We start from the raw sequence: 16,221 nt of genomic DNA on the forward strand, positions 1-16,221 counted from the left end.
CCCCCTGGATGTCCCTCTACATACCACATGCCCGTCACACCTGCCACACAGCCCCCTGGATGCCCCTCTACATACCCCATTCCCCTCACACCAGCCACACAGCCCCCTGGATGTCCCTCTACATATGCCATGCCCCTCACACCAGCCACACAGCCCCCTGGATGTCCATCTACATACCCCATGCTCCTCACACCAGCCACACAGCCCCCTGGATGTCCATCTACATACCCCATGCCTCCTCACACCAGCCACACAGCCCCCTGGATGTCCATCTACATACCCCATGCCTCCTCACACCAGCCACACAGCCCCCTGGATGTCCCTCTACATACCCCATGCCTCCTCACACCAGCCACACAGCCCCCTGGATGTCCCTCTACATACCCCATGCCTCCTCACACCAGCCACACAGCCCCCCGGATGTCCCTCTACATACCCCATGCCTCCTCACACCAGCCAAACAGCCCCCCGGATGTTCCTCTACATATCCCATGCCTCCTCACACCAGCCACACAGCCCCCCGGATGTCCCTCTACAGATCCCATGCCTCCTCACACCGGCCACACAGCCCCCTGGATGTCCCTCTACATACCCCATGCCCTCTCACACCACCCACAGCCCCCTGGATGTCCCTCTACATACCCCATGCCCTCTCACACCACCCACAGCCCCCTGGATGTCCCTCTACATACCCCATGCCCTCTCACACCACCCACAGCCCCCTGGATGTCCCTCTACATACCCCATGCCTCCTCACACCAGCCACACAGCCCCCTGGATGTCCCTCTACATACCACATGCCCCTCACACCAGCCACACAGCCCCCTGGATGTCCCTCTACATACCACATGCCCCTCACACCAGCCACACAGCCCCCTGGATGTCCCTCTACATACCACATGCCCGTCACACCAGCCACACAGCCCCCTGGATGTCCCTCTACATACCACATGCCCGTCACACCAGCCACACAGCCCCCTGGATGCCCCTCTACATACCCCATTCCCCTCACACCAGCCACACAGCCCCCTGGATGTCCCTCTACATACCACATGCCCTTTACACCAGCCACACAGCCCCCTGGATGCCCCTCTACATACCCCATTCCCCTCACACCAGCCACACAGCCCCCTGGATGTCCCTCTACATACCACATGCCCGTCACACCTGCCACACAGCCCCCTGGATGCCCCTCTACATACCCCATTCCCCTCACACCTGCCACACAGCCCCCTGGATGCCCCTCTACATACCCCATTCCCCTCACACCAGCCACACAGCCCCCTGGATGTCCCTCTACATACCACATGCCCGTCACACCTGCCACACAGCCCCCTGGATGCCCCTCTACATACCCCATTCCCCTCACACCTGCCACACAGCCCCCTGGATGCCCCTCTACATACCCCATTCCCCTCACACCAGCCACACAGCCCCCTGGATGTCCCTCTACATACCACATGCCCTTCACACCAGCCACACAGCCCCCTGGATGTCCCTCTACATATGCCATGCCCCTCACACCAGCCACACAGCCCCCTGGATGTCCATCTACATACCCCATGCTCCTCACACCAGCCACACAGCCCCCTGGATGTCCATCTACATACCCCATGCCTCCTCACACCACCCACACAGCCCCCTGGATGTCCATCTACATACCCCATGCCTCCTCACACCACCCACACAGCCCCCTGGATGTCCATCTACATACCCCATGCCTCCTCACACCAGCCACACAGCCCCCTGGATGTCCCTCTACATACCCCATGCCTCCTCACACCAGCCACACAGCCCCCTGGATGTCCATCTACATACCCCATGCCTCCTCACACCAGCCACACAGCCCCCTGGATGTCCCTCTACATACCCCATGCCTCCTCACACCAGCCACACAGCCCCCTGGATGTCCCTCTACATACCCCATGCCTCCTCACACCAGCCACACAGCCCCCTGGATGTCCCTCTACATACCCCATGCCTCCTCACACCAGCCACACAGCCCCCTGGATGTCCCTCTACATACCACATGCCCCTCACACCACCCACACAGCCCCCTGGATGTCCCTCTACATACCCCATGCCTCCTCACACCAGCCACACAGCCCCCTGGATGTCCCTCTACATACCCCATGCCTCCTCACACCAGCCACACAGCCCCCTGGATGTCCCTCTACATACCACATGCCCCTCACACCACCCACACAGCCCCTGGATGTCCCTTTACATACCCCATGCCCCTCACACCACCCACACAGCCCCCCGGATGTCCCTCTACATACCCCATGCCCCCTCACACCAGCCCCCTTTATGCCTTCACAGCATTTATTCCCATGGTCAGTTCTCCCACCTCAGTCCTCACAGCACAACGCTGAACACGATCTCCTCATCACCATCCTCCGGTCCCGGCACAATGTGCACTGCTGCAGCTGCAGGTGGAAGAGGGTAGCGTCTAGTTTGGAGTTGATTTCTTGAGGGGGAGGAGTGATATCATGAAATCATGACGTCACCGGAAGGGGCGGAGCCTTCTCAGCCCAGTGGAAATTAGCAGTGCAGCCGCAGCAGTGCGCATGTTGTGCGGGGACGGGAGGACTGGTGATGAGGAGCTCCTGTAGTTGTTTCTGTAGTTGCTCCTGAGTTGTGCTGTGGAGAGGACTCCAGGACTCTGCTGAGGTTCCTGTACTGAGTTGTGTAACAACCTGTGCTCTGGCGAGGACTCTGCTCAGGAACTCGTGTTTTGCTGTGAGGACTGATGCGGATCCGGAGTGGACTGAGGTGGGGAGAACTGACCATGTGAATAAATGTTGTAGAGGCCTCCAGGGGGCTGCGTGGCTGGTGTGAGGGGGCATGGGGTATGTAGAGGGGCGTCCAGGGGGCTGTGTGGCTGGTGTGAGGGGGCATGGGGTATGTAGAGGGGCGTCCAGGGGGCTGTGTGGCTGGTGTGAGGGGGCATGGGTCATGTAGAGGGGCTTCCAGAGGGCTGCGTGGCTGGTGTGAGGAGGCATGGGGTATGTAGAGGGGCGTCCAGGGGGCTGCGTGGCTGGTGTGAGGGGGCATGGGTCATGTAGAGGGGCGTCCAGAGGGCTGCGTGGCTGGTGTGAGGAGGCATGGGGTATGTAGAGGGGCGTCCAGGGGGCTGCGTGGCTGGTGTGAGGGGGCATGGGTCATGTAGAGGGGCGTCCAGGGGGCTGCGTGGCTGGTGTGAGGGGGCATGGGGCATCCAGGGGGCTGCGTGGCTGGTGTGAGGGGGCATGGGTCATGTAGAGTGGCGTCCAGGGGGCTGCGTGGCTGGTGTGAGGGGGCATGGGTCATGTAGAGGGGCGTCCAGGGGGCTGTGTGGCTGGTGTGAGGGGGCATGGGTCATGTAGAGGGGAGTCCAGGGGGCTGCGTGGCTGGTGTGAGGGGGCATGGGTCATGTAGAGGGGAGTCCAGGGGGCTGCGTGGCTGGTGTGAGGGGGCATGGGTCATGTAGAGGGGCGTCCAGGGGGCTGCGTGGCTGGTGTGAGGGGGCATGGGTCATGTAGAGGGGCGTCCAGGGGGCTGCGTGGTTGGTGTGAGGGCGCATGGGTCATGTAGAGGGGCGTCCAGGGGGCTGCGTGGTTGGTGTGAGGGCGCATGGGTCATGTAGAGGGGCGTCCAGGGGGCTGCGTGGCTGGCGTGAGGGGGCATGGGGCATGTAGGGGGGTGTCCAGGGGGCTGCGTGGCTGGCGTGAGGGGGCATGGGGCATGTAGAGGGGCGTCCAGGGGGCTGCGTGGCTGGCGTGAGGGGGCATGGGGCATGTAGAGGGGCGTCCAGGGGGCTGCGTGGCTGGCGTGAGGGGGCATGGGGCATGTAGAGGGGCGTCCAGGGGGCTGCGTGGCTGGTGTGAGGGGGCATGGGGCATCCAGGGGGCTGCGTGGCTGGTGTGAGGGGGCATGGGTCATGTAGAGTGGCGTCCAGGGGGCTGCGTGGCTGGTGTGAGGGGGCATGGGTCATGTAGAGGGGCGTCCAGGGGGCTGCGTGGCTGGTGTGAGGGGGCATGGGTCATGTAGAGGGGAGTCCAGGGGGCTGCGTGGCTGGTGTGAGGGGGCATGGGTCATGTAGAGGGGAGTCCAGGGGGCTGCGTGGCTGGTGTGAGGGGGCATGGGTCATGTAGAGGGGCGTCCAGGGGGCTGCGTGGCTGGTGTGAGGGGGCATGGGTCATGTAGAGGGGCGTCCAGGGGGCTGCGTGGCTGGTGTGAGGGGGCATGGGGCATGTAGAGGGGCGTCCAGGGGGCTGCGTGGCTGGCGTGAGGGGGCATGGGGCATGTAGAGGGGCGTCCAGGGGGCTGCGTGGCTGGCGTGAGGGGGCATGGGGCATGTAGAGGGGCGTCCAGGGGGCTGCGTGGCTGGTGTGAGGGGGCATGGGGCATCCAGGGGGCTGCGTGGCTGGTGTGAGGGGGCATGGGTCATGTAGAGTGGCGTCCAGGGGGCTGCGTGGCTGGTGTGAGGGGGCATGGGTCATGTAGAGGGGCGTCCAGGGGGCTGCGTGGCTGGTGTGAGGGGGCATGGGTCATGTAGAGGGGAGTCCAGGGGGCTGCGTGGCTGGTGTGAGGGGGCATGGGTCATGTAGAGGGGAGTCCAGGGGGCTGCGTGGCTGGTGTGAGGGGGCATGGGTCATGTAGAGGGGCGTCCAGGGGGCTGCGTGGCTGGTGTGAGGGGGCATGGGTCATGTAGAGGGGCGTCCAGGGGGCTGCGTGGTTGGTGTGAGGGCGCATGGGTCATGTAGAGGGGCGTCCAGGGGGCTGCGTGGTTGGTGTGAGGGCGCATGGGTCATGTAGAGGGGCGTCCAGGGGGCTGCGTGGCTGGCGTGAGGGGGCATGGGGCATGTAGGGGGGTGTCCAGGGGGCTGCGTGGCTGGCGTGAGGGGGCATGGGGCATGTAGAGGGGCGTCCAGGGGGCTGCGTGGCTGGCGTGAGGGGGCATGGGGCATGTAGAGGGGCGTCCAGGGGGCTGCGTGGCTGGCGTGAGGGGGCATGGGGCATGTAGAGGGGCGTCCAGGGGGCTGCGTGGCTGGCGTGAGGGGGCATGGGGCATGTAGAGGGGCGTCCAGGGGGCTGCGTGGCTGGCGTGAGGGGGCATGGGGCATGTACAGGGGCGTCCAGGGGGCTGCGTGGCTGGCGTGATGGGGCATGGGGCATGTACAGGGGCGTCCAGGGGGCTGCGTGGCTGGCGTGAGGGGGCATGGGGCATGTCCAGGGGGCTGCGTGGCGGGGCATGGGGCATGTAGAGGGGCGTCCAGGGGGCTGCGTGACTGGCGTGAGGGGGCATGGGGCATGTAGAGGGGCGTCCAGGGGGCTGCGTGGCTGGCGTGAGGGGGCATGGGGCATGTAGAGGGGCGTCCAGGGGGCTGCGTGGCTGGCGTGAGGGGGCATGGGGCATGTAGAGGGGCGTCCAGGGGGCTGCGTGGCTGGCGTGAGGGGGCATGGGGCATGTAGAGGGGCGTCCAGGGGCCTGCGTGGCTGGCGTGAGGGGGCATGGGGCATGTAGAGGGGCGTCCAGGGGCCTGCGTGGCTGGCGTGAGGGGGCATGGGTCATGTAGAGGGGCGTCCAGAGGCCTGCGTGGCTGGCGTGAGGGGGCATGGGTCATGTAGAGGGGCGTCCAGGGGCCTGCGTGGCTGGCGTGAGGGGGCATGGGTCATGTAGAGGGGCGTCCAGGGGCCTGCGTGGCTGGCGTGAGGGGGCATGGGTCATGTAGAGGGGCGTCCAGGGGCCTGCGTGGCTGGCGTGAGGGGGCATGGGTCATGTAGAGGGGCGTCCAGGGGCCTGCGTGGCTGGCGTGAGGGGGCATGGGTCATGTAGCGGGGCTGGCGTGAGGGGGCATGGGTCATGAAGAGGGGCGTCCAGGGGGCTGCGTGGCTGGCGTGAGGGGGCATGGGTCATGTAGAGGGGCGTCCAGGAGGCTGCGTGGCTGGCGTGAGGAGGCATGGGTCATGTAGAGGGGCGTCCAGGGGGCTGCGTGGCTGGCGTGAGGGGGCATGGGTCATGTAGAGGGGCGTCCAGAGGGCTGCGTGGCTGGCGTGAGGGGGCATGGGGCATGTAGAGGGGCGTCCAGGGGGCTGCGTGGCTGGCGTGAGGGGGCATGGGTCATGTAGAGGGGCGTCCAGGGGCCTGCGTGGCTGGCGTGAGGGGGCATGGGTCATGTAGAGGGGCGTCCAGGGGCCTGCGTGGCTGGCGTGAGGGGGCATGGGTCATGTAGCGGGGCTGGCGTGAGGGGGCATGGGTCATGAAGAGGGGCGTCCAGGGGGCTGCGTGGCTGGCGTGAGGGGGCATGGGTCATGTAGAGGGGCGTCCAGGAGGCTGCGTGGCTGGCGTGAGGAGGCATGGGTCATGTAGAGGGGCGTCCAGGGGGCTGCGTGGCTGGCGTGAGGGGGCATGGGTCATGTAGAGGGGCGTCCAGAGGGCTGCGTGGCTGGCGTGAGGGGGCATGGGTCATGTAGAGGGGCGTCCAGGGGGCTGCGTGGTTGGCGTGAGGGGGCATGGGTCATGTAGAGGGGCGTCCAGGGGCCTGCGTGGCTGGCGTGAGGGGGCATGGGTCATGTAGCGGGGCTGGCGTGAGGGGGCATGGGTCATGAAGAGGGGCGTCCAGGGGGCTGCGTGGCTGGCGTGAGGGGGCATGGGTCATGTAGAGGGGCGTCCAGGAGGCTGCGTGGCTGGCGTGAGGAGGCATGGGTCATGTAGAGGGGCGTCCAGGGGGCTGCGTGGCTGGCGTGAGGGGGCATGGGTCATGTAGAGGGGCGTCCAGGGGGCTGCGTGGCTGGCGTGAGGGGGCATGGGGCATGTAGAGGGGCGTCCAGGGGGCTGCGTGGCTGGCGTGAGGGGGCATGGGGCATGTAGAGGGGCGTCCAGGGGCCTGCGTGGCTGGCGTGAGGGGGCATGGGGCATGTAGAGGGGCGTCCAGGGGCCTGCGTGGCTGGCGTGAGGGGGCATGGGTCATGTAGAGGGGCGTCCAGAGGCCTGCGTGGCTGGCGTGAGGGGGCATGGGTCATGTAGAGGGGCGTCCAGGGGCCTGCGTGGCTGGCGTGAGGGGGCATGGGTCATGTAGAGGGGCGTCCAGGGGCCTGCGTGGCTGGCGTGAGGGGGCATGGGTCATGTAGAGGGGCGTCCAGGGGCCTGCGTGGCTGGCGTGAGGGGGCATGGGTCATGTAGAGGGGCGTCCAGGGGCCTGCGTGGCTGGCGTGAGGGGGCATGGGTCATGTAGCGGGGCTGGCGTGAGGGGGCATGGGTCATGAAGAGGGGCGTCCAGGGGGCTGCGTGGCTGGCGTGAGGGGGCATGGGTCATGTAGAGGGGCGTCCAGGAGGCTGCGTGGCTGGCGTGAGGAGGCATGGGTCATGTAGAGGGGCGTCCAGGGGGCTGCGTGGCTGGCGTGAGGGGGCATGGGTCATGTAGAGGGGCGTCCAGAGGGCTGCGTGGCTGGCGTGAGGGGGCATGGGTCATGTAGAGGGGCGTCCAGGGGGCTGCGTGGCTGGCGTGAGGGGGCATGGGGCATGTAGAGGGGCGTCCAGGGGGCTGCGTGGCTGGCGTGAGGGGGCATGGGGCATGTACAGGGGCGTCCAGGGGGCTGCGTGGCTGGCGTGAGGGGGCATGGGGCATGTACAGGGGCGTCCAGGGGGCTGCGTGGCTGGCGTGAGGGGGCATGGGGCATGTACAGGGGCGTCCAGGGGGCTGCGTGGCTGGCGTGAGGGGGCATGGGGCATGTCCAGGGGGCTGCGTGGCGGGGCATGGGGCATGTAGAGGGGCGTCCAGGGGGCTGCGTGACTGGCGTGAGGGGGCATGGGGCATGTAGAGGGGCGTCCAGGGGGCTGCGTGGCTGGCGTGAGGGGGCATGGGGCATGTAGAGGGGCGTCCAGGGGGCTGCGTGGCTGGCGTGAGGGGGCATGGGGCATGTAGAGGGGCGTCCAGGGGGCTGCGTGGCTGGCGTGAGGGGGCATGGGGCATGTAGAGGGGCGTCCAGGGGCCTGCGTGGCTGGCGTGAGGGGGCATGGGGCATGTAGAGGGGCGTCCAGGGGCCTGCGTGGCTGGCGTGAGGGGGCATGGGTCATGTAGAGGGGCGTCCAGGGGCCTGCGTGGCTGGCGTGAGGGGGCATGGGTCATGTAGAGGGGCGTCCAGGGGCCTGCGTGGCTGGCGTGAGGGGGCATGGGTCATGTAGCGGGGCTGGCGTGAGGGGGCATGGGTCATGAAGAGGGGCGTCCAGGGGGCTGCGTGGCTGGCGTGAGGGGGCATGGGTCATGTAGAGGGGCGTCCAGGAGGCTGCGTGGCTGGCGTGAGGAGGCATGGGTCATGTAGAGGGGCGTCCAGGGGGCTGCGTGGCTGGCGTGAGGGGGCATGGGTCATGTAGAGGGGCGTCCAGAGGGCTGCGTGGCTGGCGTGAGGGGGCATGGGTCATGTAGAGGGGCGTCCAGGGGGCTGCGTGGTTGGCGTGAGGGGGCATGGGTCATGTAGAGGGGCGTCCAGGGGCCTGCGTGGCTGGCGTGAGGGGGCATGGGTCATGTAGCGGGGCTGGCGTGAGGGGGCATGGGTCATGAAGAGGGGCGTCCAGGGGGCTGCGTGGCTGGCGTGAGGGGGCATGGGTCATGTAGAGGGGCGTCCAGGAGGCTGCGTGGCTGGCGTGAGGAGGCATGGGTCATGTAGAGGGGCGTCCAGGGGGCTGCGTGGCTGGCGTGAGGGGGCATGGGTCATGTAGAGGGGCGTCCAGGGGGCTGCGTGGCTGGCGTGAGGGGGCATGGGGCATGTAGAGGGGCGTCCAGGGGGCTGCGTGGCTGGCGTGAGGGGGCATGGGGCATGTAGAGGGGCGTCCAGGGGCCTGCGTGGCTGGCGTGAGGGGGCATGGGGCATGTAGAGGGGCGTCCAGGGGCCTGCGTGGCTGGCGTGAGGGGGCATGGGTCATGTAGAGGGGCGTCCAGAGGCCTGCGTGGCTGGCGTGAGGGGGCATGGGTCATGTAGAGGGGCGTCCAGGGGGCTGTGTGGCTGGCGTGAGGGGGCATGGGTCATGTAGAGGGGCGTCCAGGGGGCTGCGTGGCTGGTGTGAGGCGGCATGGGTCATGTAGCGGGGCGTCCAGGGGCCTGCGTGGCTGGCGTGAGGGGGCATGGGTCATGTTCATTGTCTTCCACAGGAAAAGGGGTGATGGTGCATACACAGGGCTGCTTCTTGGGTGTGCTTGCACAGTGAAGGGGGTTATGCAGGTATGTTGCTGCATGTTGTTGGCGGTTGCACAGGGAATTTGCTGATGTTGCCTGCACAGGACTGCTTGCAGTGTGTTTTGCATAGTCATGATGGCGCTGCATGTTGGGGATTGCACTGGGAAAGAGGTCATGTTGCAAAAGGTTAGTCTAAAAAAGGGGGTGATGTATGGTATTTATCTTACAGTTAGATTGTGCTGATGATACATGCATAGGGCTGCACTTAGGGGGGCTTTCACAAGGAAGGTGGTGGTACATATAAATGTCTGTGTGTAGGGGGGAGGATTGTGTGATGACTCAGCATCTGGCCGTTTGTGTAGTGTGAACTGTTCTTGATTAGGCCAGTCTACAAATATTGTTCCTTTGGTAAATCAAGATAAGTTAGCCATTGGTTCATGTCACAGGACCGGAGTCCTAATTTGTGTGTAACTTTGTAGATTGTCTGACACGTGGATTTCCTCAATCCCTCTCCCTACATAATTCAGAATAAAATTATGAAAACTGTGGTATAAAAAGGAATTTGCTTCTGTTACTATCATACATTCTACAGGGCTTCAGCCTAGGATCCATGGATCCAGCTGGAAGATCATACAACAGTGAACAGTAAGTACACCTGGGTTAAACATATCTCACACAAGTGTAGTTGGGGATTTGTGTATCTCCTATCCCAGGGCTCCTTTCAGCAGGCCAGTGAATCTGTTCCACTTAAGGCCCCGTCACACTAAGCAATGCAGCAGCGATCCCGACAACGATACGACCTGTCAGGGATCGTTGCTGCATCGCTAATACATCGCTGGTGAGCTGTCAAACAGGTAGGCTCACCAGCGATCAGGGGAATCTTTCCACGATGCCCTGCTCCGGTTACCAGCCTGCTGCTGAAGCAGGAGCAGGCTCGTAACCATGGTAAACAGCGGGTTACTAAGTGCGCGCGTGCCCCTAGTAACCCGATGTTTACCATGGATACCACTCTGCTACGGTGCGCGGGAGGTTACCGTTCACCTTAGCAGAGTCGTATCCATGATAAACATCGGGTTACTAGGGGCACGCGCACTTAGTTACTAAGTTACTTAGTTACTAAGTGCGCGCGTGCCCCTAGTAACCCGATGTTTACCATGGATACCAGCCTGATCGTTGGTCCCGCTGGTCACACACAGCGATGTGTGCTGGCCAGCGGGAGGCCAACGACCAAAAAATGGTCCAGGACACCTTGCAGCGATCAGCGACCTCACAGCAGGGGCCTGATCACTGCAAAGTGTCACACATAGCGACATCGCTTGTGAGGTCGCTGTTGCGTCACCAAAACCGTGACACAGCAGCGATCTCGCTATGTGAGACGGGGGCTTTACTTCCGCAGCCCTTTGTAAGCAATGAATGAGTGGAGCTGTAGCGTTTCCAGTAGGGTTCTCCACTTCACGGAGGCTTACTCCCCCATGGTCACACTGCTTTGCAGTCTTGCCACGCTCCCTCTTCTTGCGGATTTTTTCCTTCTCTGCCTGCCAATCAGTTTACTTTTTTCTCTCAGCTAAAGTTTATACCGCGAGTGCTCCCACCCCAATTTTGGGGGAAAGTGTGTCTTTCAATCCAAAATATACTTTAATTTTTCAGCCACCTCTTGTGTTCTGAATGCTCCACGAGGTATTTCGGTTTTCCTTCCTGATGCACTCCGTCAGTGCAGATCGCATAGAAGATCCAAAGAGCAGACACCCTCCAGTTACTCTTCTGGTTCTCCCTGGACTTCCACATTTTCCAGGTTGACATCTGTCTATTGCTCTTCATCGTTCAAGCTGCAGGCTGTTCAGGCTTCTGACTAAGTTGGACTCTGATCTAGACTCTGACCGGGCCATCCAAGCTTCAGGATATGGTGAACAGTCTGATCTTAGTAGTCAACCAGACACTTAAGGTCAAGGAAGATGAAGTGCTTCCCACAGAGCCTTTGGTATCTTTCAAAAGGCAAATCATACCCCTCGGTTGTTTTCTTACCACAATGAGTTTGAAACTATTTTATCCAGGGAATGGGACCATCTGGAAAGGCATTTTCAAAGTAGGCGAATAGAAATCCTATTTCCCTACCTCCTAAAGGTCTAGGCCAGGGGTGGGCAACCTCTTTCCTGCCGTGGGCCATTTTATTATCATTCAGGGGCCTCACAAACTTATCACCTGTACACTTCCCCTACTATATTAAGTCAAACAATTAACTCCCCCCCCCCCCCCTCCCCCTACTTTGGTGGCTGGAGCTGCTTCTCTTTGGTTTGGCTGTGATGTTGGGTATTATTGATCTTGTTGTTTTGCACAACTGCTTTTCCAGGTTTGACAGCCTGGAGCGCAGTCACAGACAGCCCTGGGCTAGCCTACCTATGGATGTAAACAATTCTATTTATGTGTTGTAGTAACATGGTGGTTCAACAACACAAAAATATTGTTGTTGCGGCACTATTACTGCATTGTCCTTATTCCAGCCCAGGTTTTCTTATCTGGCTGCCCTCCGTAAACCTTCCTCTGAGAATCAATGCTTGGCTCCATCCATTGAATGACCAGTGACACCAGTGTGTTTGGGAGGCAGGGGACGCTCTCTGTACTTTTGCTGTGACAAGCTATTGCAGATACACAGCTGCAAGGACATGAAGTCAACCTAAACAAGTATAGATGACCTAAAGATTTAATGTAGATATTATTCTTTGCCAGATCTACCTATTTTTTTATTTTTCTTTAAATTCACTATAGGTACAATTGAAATGGCTGAAAACAGCTCTGGTTTGCAGTTGGGACAAGCTGTTGATTGTAAAGAAGTGGATGTAGACAACAAGAAGGTATTTTTTTTTTTTTTGCTTTGGGGGTGTTTTGCACCATCCCTTTTTTTTTTTTTTTTTTTGTTTTTTACACATCACTTTTCTTCTAGGAAGCAGTAATGACTGCTAATCAGGTCAAGGTCTCTATTTCACCTGATGGAGTGGGTACCGAAGGAACTGACGTAGAAAATATTTCTAAGGAGACAGACAAAATCAAGGTATCATTTTATATTTTTAAAAAATTATTTTGTTCCTTATGTTAAAGGTAATCTGTCATATGACTCATGCTGCTCAAAACAGTCAGCATGAATTGCATTCTAGCTTGACGATTGTATCCAGGTTTACTTTTTCTTTGCAGTGTTTCAAAGCTTCACAGAAAATATACCATATTTTTTTGATTATAAGACACTTTTTTGTTTGAAAAATGGGGGTGCATTTTATAATCCAGATATAGCTTAGCGGGTGGTGTATCTGGGTCACAGGAGGCATGGTTTCTGCTGAAGGAAGTGAGCGAGTGCAACGTTGGGCAGTGCTGCAGGTAGGAGGGGGGGGTGTCGGGCGCACGAGGTTGGTGCCATTGATTTTCAGGCAGTCAAAGGAATGGTGTTAAGGAAAATGTCTGCAGAGGCAGTGCTCTCACAGATTGAGTTATCTGCTCTCTGCTGCCATTTTCATTAAGCCCGTCACTTCCACTGGTGGGCGATTAATGTCGCACGCCTCATGCCGGCGACATGCCCCATGCTTGAGCCTGCAGCGTTGTGCCCCCGCTAACTTCCTTCAGCAGGGACCCTGCCTCCTGTGACGTCGCTCCATTGCGCCCCCCTCTCTCCTTGGTAAGCTACATTGACTATAAAATGGACATTGAGATTATAAGACAGTCCCCAAAAATATATATTTTATTTAAATTTGGGGTTCATTTTATAATCTGGTGCAGCTTAAAACCCTCAAAAATAGAATTATTCTTACCGTTAATTCAGTTTCTAGGAACCTTCCATGACAGCATATGGAGGTTGTCTCCACACCCTAATGGGGACAGGAAGCACAAAGAGGTTAAAAGCCCCTCAACAAAACAAAGCACTGGCAGTGTGCAGAGCTGTGGAGTTGGAGTCTGTATAAAACTGGACCGACTGACTCCTAGAATATATAATGAATTGGATAAATTTGTTTAATATAGAAAGAACATATCTATATTCAATCATAATTAAAAGCCTGATGTTCACATTGTACTATTGGCCATGACTAATTAGCCGTACTTTACTAGGTGTTTCGAGAGTCTTCAGAAATCCAAGTGATACAGACCTTTGAATCCTTAGATGCTGTAGCACAAGCTATTACTGATTTTGAAGAGAGCACAACATCAAATTTCATTGTTTTAGAAAAACAAAAAAACTTTGGAGATGAAGGTATGTGTTTTAAACTAAAATTACATAATTTATTAAATGAATTGTGTTAGTATGATGTTTGACGTTCATTTATGCACATTGCATATTTTTATTTTATGTAAACATAGTAAAGTTACTTAATTTTTAGGTTGTGTGGGTGGAAACACCTTTGCTATTTTCTTTTTATTTTTTTTTTTCCCTTTCTTTCAAAAACCATAACTTATTTATTTTTATTTTTCCATCAATATAGCCAAATGAGGGCTTGCAGGACGAGTTGTAGTTTTGAATGACATCATTTATTTAACCATATAGTGTACAGAAAAACGTTAAATTTCCAAGTACGGTTAAATTGCCCAAAAAAGTCAATTTCACAACTTTTTTTTTTATTATAAAAATCTGTCTACAATCTTCACTATATGGTAAAACTGATGTGACTGTATGATGCCTCAGGTCGGTACGTGTTCGTAGATACCAAACGTTTACTTTATGTAAGTGGTGGTAAAAATACCAAAGTTTTTAACACAATCACAACCAAGGATGTATATATACGTCCTTGGCCATGTCCCGCCCCCTCACGCTCTCAGATGGCATCATCACCCACATCTCAGCTGATCTGATCAGCTAACATGTGTAGCTAACAGCACCGATCTGATCAGCGATCGGATTTGTGCTGTTAATCCTTTGGATCGTGTTGGCAATCACTGTCGGGGATCGCACCGTTCCCCATAGGCTGTTACCTCGACCAACTGGGGTCCTGTGATCTCCCCGGATGCTGTCTGCAATAGCTTCCTGCCAGCAAAGTCTGAGTGACGTTGCCGCCAGAAAAGGATCATTTCTCTTGTGTACAGACGTGCAGTAGCTAATCTGAACATAAGAGAAGCGATCGTAGTCTGCAACGCTGAGGTCCCCTAGGGGCCAGTGTAACAAAGAAAAAATCAAATTTTTTTACAGATATGAAAAAAAATAATAATTTCAAATGCCCCCCTTTTGCCCCATTGAAAATAAATATTAAATACACATTTTGGTCAGAAATGCCCGATCTATCAAAGTATAAAATCAATTCATCAGATCTGTAAACTGCGGAGCGGAAAAAAAAACGCCTAAACTTCCAGGGTTTTTTTTTGGTCACTTCAACATTGCAATACAATGCAATAATGGGCGATCAAAACATCGGATGTACTCAAAAATGGTATCGTTAGAAGCGTCAGCTCAAGCCGCAAAAAATAAGCAATCACCCTCATCCTGAAAAATGAGAACGCTACGGGTCACCGAAATTGGCGCAAAAGTGTAATTATTTTTCTTTAAAAACTTCATTTTTTTTCCACCACTTACATAACAGTAAAAGCAGGGGCGTGACGGGACCCGGATGTACAGGGGCCCGCCCAGCGCCCGCCGATCCCAGCTCCTGTTTAATTTTTTTTTCCCAGCCAAGACATTTTCCAAGTTTGCGTTCCGACACTCCGTATTTTTGAGGATGCGTTTTCACTGCAAAGCGGATCCTCAGAAAGAATGAACAATTATTTTTGCGCTTTTGAGGATGTGTTTTCCATTGCCCACATTGTAGTATGGGCTCAAAAAAAGCACATCCTGAATAGCGCACTGGTGTGAATGGTGATGTGTTTTTTTTTTTGTTTTTTTTTTTTTAGAAAAGCACATCTGTTTTGCGGATCCTCAAAAAAACGCAGCGCAAATGCAGCATGTGAATGTAGCCTTCGATTGCGCTGTCCTTGTTTGACGTCTTGATCTAAGGGGTTAAGAGGTGTGGGTTTATCTCCTATGCACCCACAACTGTTAGCTACACATATCAGCTGATCAGATCAGCCAGTATGTGCAGGGAATGATGTGAGCCAGCATAAAAGGGAGGGAGGCAACCTAGTATGTACCCAGTACGTCACAGGTCGTAGAGGTGTTAACAGAATATCTCCTTGGGTGTTTCATGTGTTTTGTGACTAGTTCCCATTGTTTCTTTTATTGTTACTACTGATCAGACTTGTGGAGGTTCAGGTTCTGGTGGCTCAGCTTGACTTCTTACGCACCTTTCGCATCAGCGTTTTGAGCCTTTTACGGCAGATCTGGCAGCTTTGTCGCATAATGGGTCACTTGTGGCAAGCCCCATTCATTCCCTATAGGACTTGCGGTTTTGCCGGGTCCGGCACTTGCAGCAATTAAAAACGCTGCTAGCGTTTTTGTTTTTAACTTGCCGCAAGTGCCGGATTTGCCGTATCTGGCAAAACTGCAATTGCCGCACCCGACCACAAGTCCCATAGGGAATGAATGGGGCTTGCCGCAAGTGACCTGTAATGCGGCAAGGCTGCCAGATCTGCTGCAAAAGGCTCAAAACGCTGATGTGAAATCAGCCTTACAAAGTTCTGTTCTGCAACCAAATTTGACCTGAACCTCATTGAAAGTCACTGATTGGGTCGTTCGGCTCTTTGCCCACACAAAGCCTGCCATAAGCGAAACACGGGGGGAGGGAGGGCAAGGCTTTGTAATTTTTTTATTTTTTTTTGGTACACACTACATCCGATCACTCTTATTTTACCCTCAAAGCAGCAGATCAAACACTGCAATTGGCTCGCACTGAGTGTACCCGCAGCAAGCGATGCCCACTCCTGTGATTTGCATACTTAAAGCACCGGAACTCTGAACACAGTACCAAACACAGACTTCCCCAAACTTTTCTAACACCAAACTATAAAAGTCCAGTTCACTCATCCCTAATTGTTCCCATTTCAAATTTCTCACTTTTTCAGATTAACTTGGTGCCAGTAGGCACGTGTATCCTTTTGAGAAGTAGCTGTTTTTTTCTTTTTTTTCTTTAAGTATATTTCTCAGTGTCAGCCTTGTAGATG

At 56.9% G+C, this 16,221-nt stretch overlaps 1 protein-coding gene and 2 long non-coding RNA genes across 5 annotated transcripts in view; 2 read left to right on the forward strand and 1 right to left on the reverse strand.

Moving 5' to 3' along the window:
• The first annotated feature begins 2,486 nt into the window (after window positions 1-2,486).
• On the forward strand, window positions 2,487-12,011 carry LOC141235845 (uncharacterized). The gene is made up of 3 exons (XR_012301565.1): window positions 2,487-2,775; window positions 9,752-9,804; window positions 11,923-12,011. It is a non-coding gene; the product is annotated as an uncharacterized lncRNA (long non-coding RNA).
• An 84-nt stretch (window positions 12,012-12,095) lies between these two features.
• LOC141235844 (uncharacterized) overlaps window positions 12,096-16,221 on the forward strand; it is a 32,508-nt gene continuing 28,382 nt past the window's right edge. For all 3 annotated transcript variants that reach the window (XM_073668199.1, XM_073668201.1, XM_073668200.1), the window contains exons 1-2: window positions 12,096-12,205; window positions 13,249-13,390. The gene's annotated coding sequence lies outside the window, so the exon portion shown is untranslated. The remainder of the gene's footprint in view (window positions 12,206-13,248; window positions 13,391-16,221) is intronic.
• LOC141235846 (uncharacterized) overlaps window positions 12,623-16,221 on the reverse strand; it is a 30,848-nt gene continuing 27,249 nt past the window's right edge. The window contains exon 3 of the long non-coding RNA XR_012301566.1: window positions 12,623-13,010. This is a non-coding gene — a long non-coding RNA (uncharacterized lncRNA). The remainder of the gene's footprint in view (window positions 13,011-16,221) is intronic.

The sequence above is a fragment of the Phyllobates terribilis genome, unplaced genomic scaffold (genome assembly GCF_046119375.1).
Source record: "Phyllobates terribilis strain yellow unplaced genomic scaffold, ASM4611937v1 Scaffold_691__1_contigs__length_813055, whole genome shotgun sequence".
Lineage (NCBI taxonomy): Eukaryota > Metazoa > Chordata > Amphibia > Anura > Dendrobatidae > Phyllobates > Phyllobates terribilis.